A 22,763-nucleotide genomic window follows, 5' to 3' on the forward strand; every position below is an offset into this window, starting at 1 on the left:
ACTGTTGTAATAAAAGCCAATTTACAATTAAAAAAAGCTTCACATTAGAATTACAAAAATTCCCATGTTACTTTTTTATTGTCAAAATATGGTCTGTAATTTGTGAAAAATAAAGTATTCCTTAAAAATATAGTTTTTTTTTAGTTTACTATTTAGTTATATACTTAATATATAAAAATATAACTTAAAAATAGCTATATAAAATACAGTTTTGTTTATATTTGTATAAAAATGATTTATTCCTAAAAAACTTTAGTTTTATGTATACAGTCTTTATATATTTTTGAATTTACTATTTATTTTGTTTATTGATAAGTTATACTTTTGCTACACAATATAAGTAAAACCAAAAATAAATAAATAATAGTAAACATGTATTAGTAAGCCAGTCCTATGTTGAAGTGGTACTAGAATCTTATCAGGTAGAAAATGGTTTGCTGTGGACCTGTAACCATCAAAAAAATCACTGTACTAGTCATTAAACACTGAAATAAAGGTAAAAAGTTGTTACTATTGTTTAAAAACTTTTAACTTGTAGTGTAAATATTTGACTTATTTCTTTGACTACTGATACTTCTATAAAATATTTTCAATAATAGAGGAATAACTAATCCTCTCCAAAATGCAAGCCCTTATTGTAGTCTAAAATTTAATATTTAGCTAACTTTTAACAATTACTTAGTATACTGCGTATTGTTGTTGTTTTCTCACAAAGCGTAAGTATTGAAACTTTTTACATTTTGACACTTGGAGCTTTATTTTCTATTGAAGTAAAATGTGTTAAGCTCAATCTATTTCTTTTTAACATTTTGAATAAATTGCTCATTATTCATTTACCAGGTTAGACTTTCTTATTTTTATTTATGCTTTTACGCAAAACTTTTAAGTTCTGAAAATTAAAAACATTTTATATAGTTCTAAATAAATTTATAACATACAAAGCTCTATATTCGTTTTTTAGTTTTCATTTACTAACTGTTCATAACAATTTTTTTTTTTATTAAGCTATATTAATTTTATTGCATTTAATTTTTCACTTAGTTACGATTAACATGCAATCACTGAAAGAATCATTTTAAACAAAAATAATAATAAGTAGATTTATATAAATAGATTTATGCAAATTATATATCTTTTTCGCGACCGGTTTCGGTGGCAAAAAATTGCAACCTTTTCAAGCAAAACTAAAATATTAAACAGTTTAATTTTTTATTTTGCTTGAAAAGTTATCAATTTTTTACCACCGAAACCGGTCGCGAATAAAATATATAATTTGAATAAATCTATTTAAATAAGCTCTCTACATCCCAGTAAATTGAGCATTCTTTTTTGTTAAGCCAAATACCTATATAAGTAGACTTATAAAAATTTTTGATCTACTTAATAACTTTCAAAGTTATTTCCAATAAAAAAACTAAGTTATTTATAAGATAAAAAAAATCATAAAGTAAACATTAATTTAGTTTTTTAAGCTTTAAGTTGAAACCATTATTTGGGTAAAGCTAAGTGTTAAGTTTATGAACTCAAATTTTCTTTCTTCAATCTAAATTCTAATTTTTAAAAACTTGACATATTTGTGAAACTTTTAACTAGTTTTTAACTTTTTAATCTCTATTATCAGTTTTAAAGTGATTTAGTTTTATATCTTGAGCAGATTAATAACTTTTCTGTATACTTTTCACTGACGTCATGAACATTAAATAATATAACATATTGTTGATGTGTTTGTATTAAAATTAACAGTTAAATTTAAAATTTATCATGAATTTTTTTTTTGGTTTTTAGCAGGCAAATGCTACCTGTATTATTATAAATTTAGCAGTTTCTTAGTATGACAATCGCTAAAAAGTGATGAGTATAGTAAACTTTCTTGGTTTTAGTTAAATTAAAATACTAAACTACTTGGTATAAAATCTGAACATGTCTTTTATAGTGCTAAAGAATTGATTGATATACAAAGCTCTATATACGTTCTTTTTCTTTTAGTAATGTTTCATTAAAATTTATAGTTAAGTTTACGTACTGTTTTATAGAGTTGTATTCGTTTTATTACAATTTATTCAATAATACATCAGCAGAAAAATAAAAATCAATAAAAAAACATATATCATATTTAACAAAATAATAAAATACATTAATAAGCAATCTTATAACAATTTCAGTTTTATAACGTTTCAAACTATTCCTAAAAATGTTAATAGAACACTATAACACTCACTAGATAAATAGGAAAATAAAATAAAGTCATTTAGTTATGTCATACATTTAGTTTAAATCAATATTTGTGTTTACCTGAATTTTTACTTGGTTTAAGTTTCTAAACATAAACTTACTCTCTTAAATAAATTTAAGACTAAAACTCTAGACTTAATAAAGTAAGCAATATTTAGAAAAGTCTTTAAATGTTTTAACTAAAATTTTTATATAGTTCTGAATCCAAATCATAATTTATAAAGTTATAAAGTGTTATAATTTGAATATAATGAATAAAATTTTGTATGTTTAATACTGACGTCATGAACATTAACTAACAAAACACACTGTTGGTATGTTTACACAAGGTTAGTTTAAAAAATTACAAACAATTTTTCTATGTGTTAAATAAAGTAACTGATATAAATTTTTTTAACAATCAAATTTTTTTGCAAGAGAAAACTTATTAAACTGACTTATTACAGGCTTGACTAACTGATCAAACTAAAAGAACAAAACAAACTATTTATTTTGAACATCTTTATAAATATGTTTATATAAATAGTTATTAACTTTGTGAGTAAACTATGATAACGTCAGCTGTACATTAAAGAAATTTGTGTGGCAATTGTATTACACTTTAAAATCTATAGTTCTATTAATAAGTTATATAGAATTGTGATAAGTTCTTGAAATAAATGCTCTTTTTTTTTTTAATAGTATTATTTTGTGAATGAAAAAATTACTTAAAATGTTTAGCTTAAGGATCAGGTGTACGAAATTTTCTTTGATTAATTGAGCCGTATACCACAGGTAGAGTTAAGTGTCTTAGCCAGGACTTATTAAGAAGTAAAGTCTAAGTTATGTTATGCGAAAACAATTTCGATAAACTTTTTGGTTTTATAATTTTTTTTTTGATTACTAGGTGTTTTATGTTGACTAGATTTTTAACAAAGTTTCTATAAAACAATTATAGATTTTAAAATATGTTTATCTAATATTGAAAATTTACTAAAAACTAGTACATTAAAATTTACTAAATACTACATTGCTACTTCAATACTACTTTATTGTAAATTGTAAGTTTCACTTTTAGAGCTTGAAGTTATAAACTAAATAACTAAGTGTTGGAAGTTCTTGATTACTGATCGACTTACAATTCACAAAAAGGAACTTTGGTATCAGTAACAAAAACTAAACAAGGAAAATTTGTTCTTTATAATATTTATATTAATGAAGTGTTACAAATTAGAAAGCTAAACATAATTTTTTCCTTAACGCCCTTAACAACTAAGAGCTAGAAATATAATAAAGTTTCATTAAAAATTTAGCACTTCAAAGTTTTTAACAGAAATTTTGCTAAAAACGTTTAACAGAAAACTTCACTTGTAGAACAATTCTTCATGTTTGAGCAAAAGAAATAAAATAATTAAAAATTTGTTTCTATGTGTCATCCCTGTAGCTACTTAAAAAAATATATCTTGCTTTGACTCATTTAAACTTAATTTTAAAACTATTATAGTGTTTTTCAATACCATTTCGTGACACAATTAACGATTAACAACGAACTAGTTTTATTATGTCTTTGTATAAAACAAGTTACAAATTTTCAGTGAAGAGACTTTTTGATTCCTAAGTTTTTTACATGTCATCAACGCCAGTAATACTTAACTAATTTTGTATGAACCAAATTTAAAGTTAGGTTGAACAAGCAATGTTTTGCGTTGATTTACTAAAACTTAATTTTAAAATAAGTAAATATCCCATAAAAAAAATCCCACTTTTTTCAAGCCGAAAGTATTTAACTTTTATTGAACTAGTTTTAAATGTAAAATACAATAATTGAAGTTACTTAAAGACGAAAATAGTTTTACTTTACTTAGACTTGATTGAAACCTAAACTGATAAAAAACTCTGTTTTTCCTATAAAAACATCAACTTGAATTAAAATTTTCTAGTTTATTTTAAAATCTGAATGCTTTTTACACACCATGTAAAAACTATTAAAAATGAAATAAAAAACAGTATCAAGTTTGTACCTTATGTTAAAGTTAAATATGTTTTTTTTATGATGCAATACAATGACAGTAAAAATCAGTTGTAGTAGTTAACATTTTTATTGTGCCAAACCTTTTTAGTATGTTTGCATTTTATCTTAAACTTCTTTAGTATCTATTATAATATGAATTTGTAAAGTATTAGTTTATAAAATTATAAATTAAATACAAATTCAACTTTCATTTGATACAAAAAAATTTCAGTTGAGCTCTTTATTGTGGAATTATAGCTCACCATAAAGTTAAACAACCATTTAACTTATCAGTAATAAAAAATTAACAACTGTTTTTATTTTACTAAATAATATTTAGATACAGCTTATAGAGGGTAAAAGAAATTCAATATGTCTATTATATGTAAAAGTCTAATTCATTACCAAGCTAAGCAGAAACATAAGATTTTAACATTAGATGATAAACGACGTACTTTATAAAGTATAAAATAGTTTTGCTACATATTGTAATTTTTATTTCAATCTTTAATATATAATAGTTAGTTAGCTTGAAAAGTTTAAACAGTTTTTTTGGTGTTATGTAATGTTGCTATCACAGTATATAGCAAAATAAAACTGCTTTTACAAAAAGTTTATTGATCAAGTGTTAATTTTGTAAGTTCAAGTTTTGTTATTTACATACAAACATATGTGAAAGAGTATTCACAACATGTGAAAGAGTATATTTAGTATTCGAAAAAAAAAATTCCGCAGTCCAAAATAAGTTTTTATTTTAATTAATCTTAAACCAAGTTGTACAAAACTATTTAAGTTTACTTATAAAATTATATCTCAACATGATATCGAAAAAAGTTAACACTTAAGAATAGATAGTGTTTACTGTACTGTATGTATACTTGTGCTCGCTTTATATAACTACAAAATTTATTTAAAACTATAGTTAGATTAGTTTATACTTGATGCACAAAAAGTTTTCTGATTGCAAAGGTATTACTTATGATACTTAACTTAAAGTCAATAAGATATTTAAGAGTTGTTTATAATTAATACAAACATTTATCTGAAAAGCAAAGTTAATAAAGCTTTTGTATAACTTTTGATCACTACAATGATAAATTATCAATGTTTTTCATATCTAAGCCTGCTAATTTTTTATGTGTTCTCTTTATTAAAAAAATGTTAACTTTATAGAAATAGTGTTACAAGTAATAATCACTTGGTAAAATTATTTGGCAATGTTAAATATTAGTTTTAAAAAGTAGTTAGAATATTAATACAAACACATTAATGAACTATTTTGTTGTTTGTAGTTGATGACGTCAATAGAAAATTATCAGAAAACTAGTTTTTTAAATAAATGTTTCAAAAGCTATAAGTTGCTAAGCTAAATATTTGTTTTGTTATTTCGTTATGTATTGATAAAGTAATTAGAGTTGTATTTTTTGTCTTACTGGGTTTATCAAAACATATATAGTTTTTTTTTTAGTTTTTAATAATGACCTTAGATATACATATTATGTCACAGTCATTTCAAAAACACTATAATAGTATGTAAAAGTTTATGTTTTTCAGCTTAAGATCTGAAATTCTATTTTTTTGATTCTTTCAATTTTCTATTACTAAATTAGATAGTCAATTAAAAGTTTAAACCACAAATAAAAGTAAATACAGCGTTCAACAACCGTCTTAGGTTATATTGTTTAAATAAAATTTACCTGTTGCATTCAAGAGTAAATAAGAAAATATTCTTTTACATTTATTAAAATTCAAATAAAATCTTTATTGACTTATTTTTGAATTACTTTAATTTTGACGTTATTTTGTAATTAATTAGTTCAAATTTTATAAACTTAACTATTTTTTAAACATAAGTTTGTTAAACTTTACATACTGTATAATAATTTTGTCTAACTTTAATTAGTACCTCGAAATATAAGTTTGAGTATTTACTATGTGTTCAGTGGTCATAAAATTTATATTAACATTGATTTGTTTTACAAAGTGCTACACTACTCACGTTTGAACAACATAAGTTAGAGATAATTATGTATGAAAAGTCTTTATTTGAAACTTTAAATACATTTAGAAAATTTACAAATATAGAAAACTATTAATAATAAATTAAACACTTTCTTTATTACACTAAAACACTATACTTGTTTCGCTCAGATCTTTGTTAGCAAAAGATTAAGATTAAATTTTTGAATATTCAAATATAGAAAACACTTTTTGGTAACAAAAATGTTTTATATATGATAAAAAATTTCTTAAATAATGATGGAATATTTTTAGTTTTAATTTAGTTGTTAAAAACCAATTTTAATTATAACGCATTCTAAATTTTAAAGTATGTAACAGAAAAAATGTAAAAAAACAAACAAAAAACTTATCATTATATCTGCACACATCATTGATAAAAGTTAAAGTAGTTTTATGCCCTGGTATGTCCTGGACAAGACGTTCAAAGGCATCCGTTGTGTGCAACTCGGTTACCGAAAGGTTTTTTCGTGCACCAGGACCAGATATTTTGAGCGCTTTTTATTTCGTTCAATAAACTAAACTATGCTAACGCAACAATCAGCGCACTTTTAGTATTGGTAAGTTCATGTTTTGCCTTGATGATTCGTAAAATGTTGCTTGTTTACACATTGGACAAAACTCAAGATTAACTTCAAATTAGTTAGTTATTAAATTTAAACAACCTTTTTTAATTTAAATATCAATATTTAAATTTAAGTAATAAATTTTGCTTTAAACTCAATATTTTAATTTGCTTTGTTTATAAACTTTTACCCCAAGTTTTTTTAACTTTTATAACCGCTGTATAAAAAAATTAGTGTGGTAAACATACAATACTCTCTTTCTTTCAAAAGCTAACAACAAATACCAGCTTTAAATTAAACGTTTAAATATTTGCACTTTACTAATTAGTTAGTTCATTTTTTGCTAAATATTTAGGAGAGGATAAGTTATTCTTCTAAAACAAGCTCGTTAATCAAGTTTTAAATAAGCTAACATATTAAAAAAAATTTATAATAATATGTAATATATTATACAAGTTTCGAAAATTTTTAAACTTATCAAAACAAAGTAAGAATTAGCAACAACATAGATTAATCATGTTTAAAGTACAAGGTCTTTATGTATTATTTTCTTGAAAATTGTACTAAAATTAAATTCTTTATTTAATGTTATTACAGTTTCATTGTGTATTGCTTACAACGCTAGCCATCAGAAACTGAAATACATAGATTGTGGTTATGTTAGAAAAATGGTTGACGTTTTAGGTTTACTTAGTGCAAAAAGTTTTCCTGAGTGCATGTGATTTAGTTTAAGTCGAATAAAACATCCAAACAGCATCCCAAATGATACAATACTTATTTTGAATTAAATATTAAAACAGAAAAAAAAAAGTTTCTGTTACATTTTGCTAGTTACAGCATACACTTTTAGTTTTACTTAAGACTGCTTAAAATTTAATATGAGGAACGCAATTGATATATTTGGTATTATATTTTTTAATGACATAAGAAGCGTCGAAGTCCTGCTTTTCATCTAAGATATTTTCATTTAAGATGATATGTAACCTTGGTGGATTTCTGTTTATTTTGATTAAGTTTTATATGTAAATCCTTCAACAAGGTAAATAAGTTCAAATAAAAATTGTTATTGTTTAATATTCGATTTCTTATATACTTTATTTTAATGCAAATAAAGATAAAGGCTTTTGAAATAGAGATTCCATCATTAGATAAATAAGAATTATTCAAACATGAAGATTTATACTAAAATAAATCAAAGTTTATAAGTATTTATTGTTGAGAATTAACTGAAACACCAAAATTCTAGCTATCCTGGTCTGGATTATTACATCAAAATATGAATAAAATATTTCATCGGTTAAGATATTTAACTTTCTTTTTACTGATATGGCTTGAGAAAAAACGATGAAGAGCTTTTTTAAACTTTTTAGATACGCTATTGAATTATGTTTTACACAATATACATTTGCAAACTGCACCACATTCATAAAAGATGTTTTATACCTGCAATTTATTTAGATTATAACAAAATATTATAATATAAAGATAAATATACAATGGTAGTAATTGAATGTTCATAATTTATGTTTACTTATTATAAAAAACAATTGTTTACTTTGTTAGTAAACTTTTCGCACGTCAGCACATATATGAAATTTGTTTCATGACATCTTAATATTGAAGTTTTTAAACTTAATAAAGAAAAAGTAATTCAGTATAACAAGTAGATAGTTGTAATACTTTGGTTTTATTACATGACACCTGACTTCATACACTTTTTGATAGTTTTTCTAAATTTTTTCTAATATAACTAGGTTCTGTATTTCGATTAAACTATCAACAAAATTTAATTTAATGGATAGAATTTTCAAGTTTATTCTTTTTTTACACAAAATGTATTTAAAAACTAAACAACTAAATGGAAAATAAATAGAATAAATCAAATAAGATTATATTTTAAGAAATGTTTAATGGAGAACTGTTTCTTCTTAAAGATTTTAATAAAAAATTACAATGTGACAGTTAAATGCATGTTGGTGGATTATGAAAAAAAAGGATATTTATTGAATTTATTTTTGACGTCACCAAAAATTAACCAAATAACATTTAGTTTAGATATCTGTCTGAATAACTCTATCATTTTTAATTTTACTACTTTTATATTCAAAAGTATTTTCAACAGGACAGCACACCTGTAACACTACAAATAGCCGTAAACAATCAAGTATAAATTATCTTAATATGTTTGTAAACAACTATCGTAGTGAGTTTTAAATATAACTAAATATTTTGTTTAGCTTAATTTGAAATTAATTTGAACAAAAAAAAGTAAGTGTCTTTTAAAAATTATTAACTTTAGTTTGCAGTAACGTATAATTTAAATTAATCTAGTTAATTTATTGTGTTATAATACACATTACAATTAAGTTAGCAAATGAATTTTCATGCTACCTTTCGTACACGTTAGTACAATTTGTCTTTAATAATCCAGCATGTTTCGTTGTTTGAAATAATTTGTTTCATAATTTATACTATGATAAATAAATTTAGGATTTCATCAGTAGTTGATTTTTTATACTATCAAACAGGTCTAAGGGTTTGGCAGGTACCATATAACAACTTTGAATTAATATTTACTGTAATAAGACAACAAATTATTTCTTTTATGTTTTAATTAATAAATGAATTCATTTTTTGTGATTTATTAGTTAAGTTTATAGAAATGTCAAACACTTCAAGCTAAATCATAGTTTAAACTTTTATAAAAAAAAGTAAGTACCTTTATATTTATTTTTTTTTAACATTAGATAGTTTGTTTTTAAAAAAAATATTTAACAATAAGTGTTAGACAATAAGTGTATATGCGCTTTATAATGCTGATATTATTTGGCTTTTTATATATTTTGCACTCTATGAGATAATAAACAATTTTTCTATTATGAACAATTTTAAAATTTTTAAAACAAAATAAACACTTATGTCTCAAATCTATTTCATCTGTATAACTTTTATTCTGTTTTTCCAAACATTAGTGATTAAAATAATTGAAATAAAAAAGTTTTAAATACAGGTTATCATCCACCTGTTAAAAACTAGAATCTGACCTTAAATCAATTTTCTACAATCACATTAGTTTTAAATACAAGTAATTTAAATTTTTAATGCTGTGTACCGATAGCTACGTTAGTAGAAAACATTCAAAATATTACTAGCTGTCAACAAACTAGAATTTACTTTGTGGTATATTATATCATATATTAATTTATAGTCTACTTTAGTTTAGCTGTTGATACAAATAGTTTAAACATTAAAAATAATTTTAAAATTATGAAAACATTGTATTGAAAATTTTCCCTAAAGTATTTAAGTACGAGTTTCCGAAATTTTAATCAAAATTTTACAATTTTCTTAGCATCATGCACTCATTCATCTAAAATAATGTGGCAATCTGTTACATATGATATACTATAAAACATATCTCAAGTGATAAATTATTTGGAATATTAAGTTTAAATGGGTTTTTTATTAAATAAGTAGTAAACACATATGATTGAACTTTTATAAGTAAAAAAGTGCCAAGTTATGTTTTTTTTTAATAAACCTTTACTACGTTTTACTCACAGCTACTTTATACGCATATGTTATTTATTCAGTTTAATAACGTATTCAGTTATAAAAGCTTACAAAGTTAAAATTATAATACAATTATATTTTTTTTTAAGAAACATTTTTCGCAAATAATTTAATTTTGAAAGTAATTAAAAATAAACAAACGAGACAGTTTAAAATTTATTGATAAAGCCTTAAAAAACAAAGAATTAAATAACTTTTTTGCGATGTCACAAACTATTTCCCACAAAATATGTCCTTCGATTTTTTGTTTAAATATACTTACTATTATTATTCTACAGGTATGACTACGGTATTTTTTAGCAGGTGAATAACACCTGTAATATCTTTTCAACAAGTTAGAACGAAAATGACTTTGTTTTTTTGATGTGAACAAACAATTATAGTATTAAACTTTTGAAGATAACTAAGTTTTTGATTATTTTTATTCGATAAATATTCAGTGTTTTCCATTAAAAACGCTAACATATACTTGTTTGTAAAGTAAATTGAACAACGTGTGTTCAAAGTCATTTACAAAATATTGCAATTAAGTTTTGATATCAATAAATTTCATGTTTATTAAACTTTAAAGAATATTTAACTATATTTTTGCAGATTTAAATATCTGCACAAATATTTTCTAAAACTTTTAAAAAATAACCAAATATAATAATTGCAATTAGTCAACGTTTTAAAAATAGTTTGAGTTATAGTTTATTTACAAAAACTATTTTTTGAAAGCACTATATGTATTATAAAAAACGTAGTGTATAATATTATTTTAAGTTTAAACTAAACAATAAAATTTTATTGATATTTCCAAGATATTTATTACAATCTAAAAGTAACCAGTAAAAGTAAACTATAATATTTTTAATGTTTAGCAATATCCTATATCAACGTTTCTTATAGTATGCAAAATTAAACAAAAAGTTTTTAGACACAAAATTTTTAAAAGTCATCAAAACAATTAAAAAGTATGTTTTTTTTCTAGACTGCAAATTAAAATTTTAATTGAATTAAAACTATTTAATTGTTTGTGTCTAATTACAATCAACAAATTTTAAATTTTTAAATATTTAAAAACATAAAATACAAGTACTGGTGTGATTAATGTTTAGGACTTTTTATATGCGAGAGTTGTAAAAACTACAAATTATCTTTATAAAGTTTACTTTAAAGTTATTAAAAACATGTTTTAGTTTATTAAAAAATATACTTTTTATCTGAAAGTTCATTAGTACTATCAAGTATAACTAAGCTTATTTAAAATAAAATTAATAACTTGTGTAAATTTCAATATATAATGAAAAACCTAAACTTGTGCATATAAAAGTATACTAACTTACTGTTACACATATTAAAACACAGAAAATATCAAATCAGTTTAATTTAATGTTTACATAATGACGTCATTAAGACAATAAGCATGTTTATCCCAGTGGTCTTATTGACGTCATTAATCTTTAATCGCAACACCAAGAATCACATGATTATATATAAACAAAACTAAAACTTGTAACTATATCGTAACACTCAATTTCTTTGGCCAAGTCCAAAATTTTAAAGCAGCTTGTATAAAGCTGTAAGACTTGTTTAAATTAGTTTAATTCACTGTAAAATTTTCAAAATATAAATTTGTGCTTATAACAGTTTTATTGCAATATTACATTAATTTCATTCGTTTAGTCTTATTTATTTTTATCAGACTCATAAATCCTAAAATTGATGTGAATAAAAGTTTTTACAGTTTCTTAACGAATAGTTATATTTAAGCTAAGTCAAGTTAATTTTTGATTTATTTTATTTCAAGTTACAAAATAATTGTAAATCTAATAAAAATTGTTTAAAAAACAAATATAATTATTTTTTTTATTGAGAAAAATATTACAATTTTTTGGTTATACAAAAATTTTTTATGATGGTAGCATTACTAAGACTTATAAAACTAGTCAAAAAATAAAACTTGAGTTAAAACTTTGATCGAATTAATATTTCTAGTAAAGATATTTGAAGAGCATTGTAAGAATTAGTAGAATGGTTAAATAAGTTATACAACAATTCGATAATTATTATTTTATGATAAAAATTACTTAAAATATTCAAAATAAAATTTAAAACATTTCAAGGCATTCGATAAATAAAAGTAAAAATGCGTTATCATTTCGAAATACAAAAAAATAGCAAAAATAGATCACAAAATTTTTATAAAGCTTAATAATGGTGTATGCAGAAAAATCGATATATTATTTTTACTATGTTTGATGTTTTTGCCTTGCATTTACCATCTAAACCTCTTTTTTTCAGTTTTACATATTCAGACATTGAACTAAATTAACCTTCTTTTTAAAACTGAACCAATAAATGACGCTTTATGACTAAAACTTATGCATCATGGTTAAACTAACAATGCGAGTAAAAAACTGTAACCAGTTAGTAATTATAGAGATTTTTTTTCTTATTTTGTTTATGTCTTATAATACTAAATTCACTCATTATTTTTTTAAAGTTATACACACATATAATGTTTTTTTTCTGTGACTTTAAACTTTATATAAATGCAATAAATGATATTTTTTATGGTTCTTGTTTGTAAAAATATCAGTTAAAAAAGAATCGTAATATTATATTTTAAAAATTGCTTTATCTATGTGCACTAATTCAGTGCTTATGAAATGGGGTTCCGCGGAACCCTAGGGTTCCGCGACGCCTTTCGAAGTTTAAAACAGAACATTTATTTAATTGAACATTTTATGTAAAATTAAAATTAGGGGTTCCGCAGAAAAGTTAAACTTTGGAAAAGGGTTCCGCCACTAGAAAAAGGTTCAGAAGCACTCCACTAGTTTATTATAAAAATAATTTTCAATAAGAAAAACATTATGTATGCATTTGCAGGGTTTGGTTACCAAAGTTTGTTTTAAATTAAAATACACTTTGAATAAGTATAAACTTCGGTAAACTTTGTAAAATTTTTTAACCTGTAGGCATAGAATTAATACTTTTATAAATTTAATTTAATTAATATTTCTACAACAACAACTTATACAGTACTTATTTTATTATACCGACATATATTTCATTTAACGAATCAACACACTTCAACTAGGTTCTGCAAAAAAATAATTACTGTAATGAGAGAATAGAAGCATAGAATAAAGTTGGTGTATACATGTTTTCTTTAAAATAAAATATTTTCTACAGATAATAGTTAATAATAGGTAAAATACTTAATGTTAAATCTGACTGTTATAAAACTATATATTATTTATTATATTATTAGTAAAGTAAATTTAGTATTACACAAATTAAAAATACTTTGCATAATAGTATTAACATCATTACTCGTCATAAATGCAATATACATCTATTAATAATTTATACTTATACAATTGTACACTGTAAAATATAAAAACCTGCGAAATAGTAAATAAATTTAATAAAAGTTAGAACTTTTTTTTAGATTGACTTAGCAGACAATGTATACCACAAAAAATTTCAATTTGAATTTATATTTAAACTTGTTTACTAAGCAGCTTAGAACTTTAAAAGGTTTATTTGTAAAAGTGATTTATAATTCATAAGCTTTTTTGCCAAAATAAAGTTATAATTATTTATTAATTTTTTTATTGTTATTTATTAAAACTTTTAAGTTCAACTCTTTTTTGGCGTAATCAACAACTAACATAACGTTTTGATTCAACTTTTTGAATAAACAATCTTACAACTTTTACAATTTAAAAACTAGTAAACGTACACTGTTTAGCAGGTACTTGACACCTGTAGCGCTAATTCCCTACAGTTTATTCGAAGTAAACCGCTATTATGGACCATATTAAAATCCAACAGACTATTATGTGAAACAACTATCGGTGTAAACAGGAAAAATTAAACAAAAAATTTTATTATAACAGTTCAAAACTTAACTTGAAATTACATTGTCTGTTTATGTAAAATGATTTATAGACAATTTATTTAGATTAAGTTAAATTACATAACTTTTACTTTTCCATCTAGTAAACACTTTAAAACTAAAAAAACTACAGCTTTAACAACTTTTTAACTCCAATACTTATAGTATTGTTTTTGATAGTTAGTATTATATGTAGTACACAGCTACACAGTAAAAACAATGGTAAAATAAATTTGTTTTCATCAAAAGTTTGATGTATAAAACATTTTAAGGGTTTAACCTTACACTTGTTTATTATCTTTTTTTTTATTTTATATCCTAATTTTTTACTAAAAACTGATTTTTAAACTTGCATTTATACTAAACTGTATTCATTTCTGCTCGACGTCATAAAAAATTAGCCAGAAACTTGCAATTTATATATTTATACAAATTTGTACAAGCATACCAAAGATAATATAAAAACCGTATGAAGTATTTAAACAGGTATGACACCTGCACTTAATTTTTCAAAGTATACGTTTAGTAAATCAATTGAAAGGAATCGTGTAAATATCTGTGTAAATTAAATAATTATTGTTGTGGTTGATAGAAGAAAACTATGATATTAAAAACTATATTACCAAAGTAAATCAATATAAATTTTTTACCATAAAATAGATAATTAAAATAGAAATATTGAATACTTGGTTTACAAAAACTTTATCTGTTTTCATTTTTATTCAACTGGTTCTCAAAATCTAAAGTATATTATTTCAAAACAGTTATATGTATATATATTAAAATTATACATTAGTATATTGAGCAACGAAAAAAAGACGCAAAAATGTTTGGTTTTAGGACCTGGCAAACGATATCCCTTTTAATTTTAGTTTAGTGAGTCGCACACCAAGGTTACCTTTTAAGGTCTTATTAAGGACAAATAAACTTTTAAATATAATCAAATTAACTTTAAAATAGCTTACTGTTAAAAAGCAATATTGTGAAGAATAATTTACTTACTGCAAGTGTTGTGGAATTTTTTTTTATAAGTTTACTTCAATTAAAAAAAAGACTAATTTAAATCTTTTCATGATTTTTTTGATAAACTAATTTGTTATACATATACTAATAGGCTTTGTTTAACCTATCTAACTTGTTTATGTTAATTTTAAAAGACACTGAAATGTATAATGAAGTACGTTGAAAATTTAATAAATGAAGTTTAGCAAAAGTTTATTATATTTTTTAGTACCACTCAAGTTTTGATGTTAATATAGTACGGTAAACTTTTAGTTTTTAACTGTTTGTATCTTTTAACTCCTATTAGTGTTAAATTTGTGTTTTTATAATGTTCAATAATACAACTTCATTCTTAAAATTATATAACTTACTTAAGTTTTGAAATAAATATAACTTATTAATTGAAGAAGGCTAATAATATTGTTAATATAAAGTTAAAACTTTAGAATTTTAACCAATCAGGTACATTTGTAGTACTATCAGTTTTTATAAACTCATAACAAAACCAAGCTTAACATTAAATACAAATGCAGTTATATTTCAATACATTTAATTGAACACGATCTGTTGTATTAAAAAAAAAGTATTTTTATAAAACAAAGGCTTATTATAGAAACAAATAGTTTATAAATAATTATTTTGAAAATAAATATATCTAAATTATTTAAGTTAAGAAAATACAACAACAAACAATAAGAAAATATATATAGAGAAAATATTTTACTTTATTATTGGAGTCAAACAAAGTTTTAGAAACTATTATTTTATTTCTATGAAAGTATTAATGAAATCGGACAACTCTCACACCAAGCAGTTGTAAGTAAAGCTGCAAAAGCTGCACATTAGAATTACAAACATTAGCACGTTTCTTGTTTTACAGTCAAAGTATGGTCTCTAATTTGTAGGATAATAAATTATTCTTCGTAAAATATAGTTTTATATATCATTATATAGTTACGTATTTAATATATAAAGATATTACAATAAAATAGTTATATAAAATATATTTTTTCCTTTGTATACGAATAAATTATTCCTTTAAAATTCTAATATTATATAGACAGTCTTTATATAGTTTTGAGTTTACTTTTCTTTTTGATTATTGATAACTTAAACTTTTGATACACAATATAACTTAAACGAAAAATAAGTAAATAAAACTAAACTTGTGTCAGTAAGTTAATTGTATGTTGAAGTGGTACTAAAACCTTATCAGGTAGAAAATGGTTTGCTGTGTACCTGTAACAATAGAAATCACTGTACTAATCATTTAAATTTTAAAATAAAGGTAAAATGTTGTTACTATTGTTTAAAAAATTTTACCTTGTAATGCAAATGTTTGACTAATTGCTTTGACTACTGATACTTCTTTAAAATATTTTCAATAACAAAGGAATAGCTAGTCCTCTCCAAAATGCAAGCCCTTATTGTACTCTAAAATTTATTTTTCAGCAAAGTTTTAATAATTGCTTACTATGCTGAATGTTGTTGTAATTTTTACAAAACTTTAGTATTGAAATATTTTTTACATTTTGACACTTGGAGCTTTATTTCTATAAGTATAAATTTTCAATCTAATTTTAGTTCTTTTTTATGTTGTAAACAAATTGCTCATTATTTGTTTACCAGATAAAACTTTATAAGTTTTAGTTATGCTTATACGCAAAACTATTCATTTGTAAACTAAAACATATTTTATGGTGCTTAATAATTTTCTAACATACAAGCTCTATATTCGTTTTTTATTTACTACTGTTCAACACAATTAATTTTTTTTATTAATCAAGCTGTGTTCATTTTAATAAAATTGAATTTTCAATAACTTACTACTAGCGTGCAATCAAAAAAATCATTTTAAACAAAGAATATAGTAGATTATAAAAATAAATTTATAACAATTTCGATCTACTTAATTACTTTAAAGGTAATTTCAAAGATATGAAAAATAACTAATTTATATACAAAATAAAAAATGCTTTCTAAAGTAAACATTTATTTAGTTATTTTAAGTTTAAGTTAAATTTATTACTTCGGTATTAGCAAGTTTGAAGTTTATAAATCCAAACTTTTTTTTTAATCTTAGTTCATATAATTATAAACTTGAAAACTATCAATTAATTTTTGTTTTGTTTCTAAAATCAGTTTCAAAAAAATTAAGTTTTATAATTTAAACATAATAAATACCTTTCTGTATTATTTTCACTGATGTCAAGAACATTAGATGAAAAAAATACAATTGGTGGGTTTGTATAAAAATTAACAGTTATGTTTTTGTGTATGAAAGGTATTCTAAATTTCTATCAGTTATACACTACCTTTATTATTACAATTATATAAGTTTTTTAGTATAACGGTCAATAAAAGACTAAACTTTCTTGGTTGAAGTTAAGTTAAAATAAAAAATTGATTAGTACTAAACCTGAACATATTTTTTATAGTGCTAAAGAATTGATTTATATACAAAACTCTATATACGTTCTTTTTCATATAGTAACCTTTAACTAAAATATGTAATTTAGTTTACGTTCTGTTTTATAAAGTTATATTCGTTTTATTACAATTTTATAATTAAATATCAGTCCAAAACTAAAAAGAAATAACAAAACACATATCTTATTTAAGAAAACAACGAAAAAAATTAATAGAAAATCCTACAACAATTTCAATTTTAAAGTATTCGAAACTGTTTCTAAAAGTGTTTACAGAAAATTATAGTATACAGGTGATAAATAGAAAAAAAATTATATAGTTTAATTCTACTCTGTTCTTTTATACAATTAACTTAAATCAATATTAGTGTTTACCTGAATTTATACTTAGTACAAAGTTTTAAACACAAACTTCTTCAACTTTGATTAAACTGTAGACTAAAACTCTAGACTTATAAAACTTTGCAAAATTTTGTAAAATCTTCAAATCGTTCAACTAAAACTTTTAAATATTTTTTACTATAAGTTATTAAGTGATAAAGCGTTTTGATTAAAATAAAATAAATACAAATATGTATGCTTTTTATTGACGTCACAAACATTAAACAACAAAACATATTGTTAAACTGATTTTATAAATTTTACAGTTAATACTAAAATATGTTTTGTTTTATTGTTTAAAATTTTTAGCAGGTATTTACTACCTGTGTTTTAACAATTTTACTAAATTTTAATTAGCCCAGTTGATAAAACCTTTTCAATCTAGTAAATATTAAATAAGTTAGTTTTCAATATTGTTACATTTAAAACAGGGCTAAACTAATAAATGTGAACACTGTAAAAATACATCACAGTAATAAAATATAAGTGATTAGTTCAATTAGCACTAATTAAGAGTGAACTATTTAAAATGTAGTATAAAATATTAATGAAATCATATCTTTTGAGATAGTTAAATATAAATTTTATAAATTTTAAGTTTTAAATTTGTTATTCATAGAATCAATTTTTCATATATAGTACATTAGCAGCTAAACAAAACAAACACCTACTCAAAAATTCTTAATGTTTGGATAATTCTTGGTTTATTGATTTTTAATAATAGAATAAAAAAATTTAAATTACATTGCATAACGCCGGACTTACAATTACATTATTTTGATATTTGACAACTTTCTATTTAAACTACTATTAAATGTACTGTTGGTAAGTAAAGTTTAGTAAAATGCAAACATTTAATTATGTGTTTTTAAACTGGTATCTGAAAGTTTATTTATCTTTGAAAGCACTATAATAATTTAATTAAACCAATTTTTAAACTTCATAAATAGTTTGTAGTTGTTTAAAAATGTATTTTCAGGTAAGGTTCCTTATAATTTTAGAAAGTTTCTTTTAATTTTTCCACTTTGTTTTTATTAGTAACAAACCATTTGCCCTGAATACTTACTATACTTTCAAATCAATACTAAGATAAAATAAGATTATTAAAAATTGATTATAGAGATGTATAAGCATAATTGACATAGTTTTTGATCAAAATTTAAACATGCTAGAAAGTTTTGTATTAATTTTATCATATTTTTTACTTGTTTACTTTCCTGTATTTAATTTTATACTTTATTATCTTTTAATTTATGTCATTTAAAGTTTATTGATTCTCGAACCAACAAAAAACAGTAAAGATTTTAACAACCACGAAGTTTCACTTTATTTCACTATGTCTAAAAATTTATAGTTCTTAAAAACGAAATAAGTTAAATATACTTTTATAAATGGCGTCGCCAGAAATTATTTACGAAATAAGTTTTTAAATATTTGTACATTAAGAAGAGATAGCTTCCTCATTTGAAACATTAACCGGAAATAAATATTTTTAGCAGGTATACAGTACTTGTAGTGTTTAATGGCAACAAGTTTAAAATGTTGCTAATAATATTATGAAATTGTTACATACAATGTTACTTCAAAATGATCTTATCTTTTTGTTTTTGTCATTTAATTTATAAATATACTATTTTGACATCAAAATACAATTTGAGTTTTTAGTTTTTTTTTTATCTTTAAATGGCATATTAAAATAATTTTGTATAAACAAAATTTTAAAAAATAAAGATTTTATGCGAAAATAACGAAAATAATTTAGTTAAATTTTCTTTTAACTTTTTTTATACAGAATTTTCTAAATATGTCAAAGAAAACATTTCCTTTCACTTTTAGGTAATTATCTCAATAAACGTAGGAAATAATAAAATTTTAGTGAAATTGTTTTTTTTTCACTTTATAAATATACCGATATAAAGAAAAAATTCAAAAATATAGCTATTCTTAGAGCTTTTTTGAGACTCCGTAGATCTGTTCTTAAATTTTTTTGAGAGCAATGAAACGCCGTTAGTCAGAATAAAGTTTTAAAGAAAAACATCTGTGGTATATATTCCGATAAGCTTAGCTTATCAGGATCTCTAAGACTTAACGCCTTTAATGCTACATCTTATATTCAAATATGTTTTATTTTACCACTTGAATCGAACAAAATTTTAGAAACTTTGTTTTTATTCATTTGAAAAGATAAATCGAATTGGACAACTCTCACACTTAATTGTTGTAAGTAAAGCTAGTTTACAAGTTAAAAAAGCTTCACAGTAGAATTAAAAATATTACATATTTCTTGTATTATAGTCAAAGTATGGTTAATAATTTGTAGAGAGATAAATTATTCTATTAAAATTTAATTTTATATATTATCACAAAGTTATATAGTTAAAATCTATCAATAAAAACTCAAAATAGTTTATAAAAATATCGCTTTTTTATTTAAAAGAGAACAAACTATTCCTTGAAAATTTTATTTTTATATAAACTCTCTTTACATGGTATAACTTACTATTTATTTTGTTTATTGATAAGTAAAACTTTTGATACACAATATAACTAAAACCAAAATTAAATAAATAAAACCAAACCTGTGTCAGTAAGTCAGTTTTATGTTGAAGTGGTTCTAGAACCTTATCAGGTAGAAAATGGTTTGCTGTGGACTGTAACAATAGAAATCACTGTACTAGTCATTTAAACTTTCAAATAAAGGTAAAAAGTTCTTACTTTTAACTTTTAGTGTAAATATTTGACGAATTGCTTTGACTACTGATACTTTTTTAAAATACTTTCAATAATAGAGGAATAACTAATCCTCTTCAAAATAGAAGCCCTTGTTTTACTCTAAAATTACGAGCATAAAGTTAATTTTATAAGCAAATTTATAAATTTTTCAAAAAACATAAAACTTTAATGTCAATTATTTTCCTTATTTTAAAAGCTATCTAAAATTTTTTTTTCTATTTTAGAGAACGCACCTTTGTCTTTAATTAAAAAAAAAATGGTTTGGGAGTTTGAATTATGTTTTTGGGTCCCTCCAAAAATAAAGGGTTTTTTTTTCATTATTATATTATGAAAACCAAAAATAAATAATTTTTCATTTAAATTTTTTATTTTTCCCTTAGTTTGGGAGTTTTTTAAACTTTTAGACGTTTTTTTTAGAAATAATGTTGATATCTTTTACGATATGGCCCAAAGCAAAATGATGTATATTTCACTATCATTTGCCTTGGCCATTTCCTAGATAAAAAGAAAAAAATAATTAATAAGAATATGAATTACAACAACTTTAATTAAATTATTTTAGTTTAATTAAATTTTTTGTAATTCACATTCTTATTTTTTTTTTTCCTTTTATCAATTTTTTATCTAGGAAATGGCCAATGCAAATGATAGAGTAATATACATCATTTTGCTTTGGGCCATATCGTAAATAATATCAACATTATTTCTAAAATAAACATCTAACAGTTTAAATGACGTGCAAAGTAAGGGAAAAAAAAAATAAAAAGATATTTATTTTTAGTTTTAATACCACAATAAAGAAAAAAAAACTTTATTTTTGGAGGGACCCCATGAAATAATTCATTCCCTAATTTTTTTTTTTTTAATTTAAGACAAAGGTGCGTTCTCTAAAATAAAAAAAGGAAAATTCTAGATAGCTTTTAAGATAAGGAAAATACTTGACATTAAAGTTTTATGTTTTTAGAAAAATTTATCAATTTGATTATAAAATTAACTCTATGCTCGTTCTAAAACTTAGTTTTCAGCTAATTTTTAACAATTACTTGGTATTCTGCGTGTTGTTGTAATTTTTACAAAACTTTAGTATTGAAATATTTTTTACATTTTGACGCTTGGAGCTTTATTTTCTATTAATGTGTAAAGTTTCAATCTCAATCTAGTTTAACAATAAAAGTAACTAAATCGAACAAAGTTTCAATTAAGCTTTTCAAAAAAAAATACGAACCTATTCGTCAAGATATCTCATAAATACATGCTAAATAAAACATTATCTTATTGATGATAGAAATTAAAATTTTACTCTGGAAACAAAAATAGAGTTAATATACCATAAGTTTAAAGTATGTACTTTGTGTTAAACCTAATTAGTTTACTTTCTTTTTGGTTTCAAAATATCATTTACAATAATTAACACAGTTATTATATATAACAGTATAAATTTCAATTGAAACATTTATATGCTTTGTAATCTTATATTTTTGTATATAAAAAGCTTATTATAATTTTTATTTGTGCAAGCATTGTAATATAAATAATAATGTAATGTACAACGAAGAACAAAAAGGTGTGTTTTTGGAGATGTTTATGTGAATAAATTGAATAGCAGCTTGGTGAGAATGATTATTATTTTAAGATAAATAAAAATTATAAAGTAGTTGAGTAAACTTTAATTTATAAAAAGTTTAATTACAAAACACTTTTTAGCTTGACTATGATTTCTTACCAATGCTTTGATCTACAATCGAAGTTGATAAAATGAAATTCGGCTAAAACTAATCTTGAAAACTTTTTCAAGATTAAACGTTTAAAGGTTTAGTTTTATTTAAGAATTAAAAACTTGTGTATTGTAAATATATATGATTATATGATTATAGTAACGCATGTAATGAAATACAAAGACAAGCATAAAATAATATATATATAACAATTAATCCTACACAGAGCACCGT

The sequence above is a fragment of the Thalia democratica genome, chromosome 9 (assembly GCF_965202585.1).
Source record: "Thalia democratica chromosome 9, ktThaDemo2.hap1.1, whole genome shotgun sequence".
NCBI lineage: Eukaryota > Metazoa > Chordata > Thaliacea > Salpida > Salpidae > Thalia > Thalia democratica.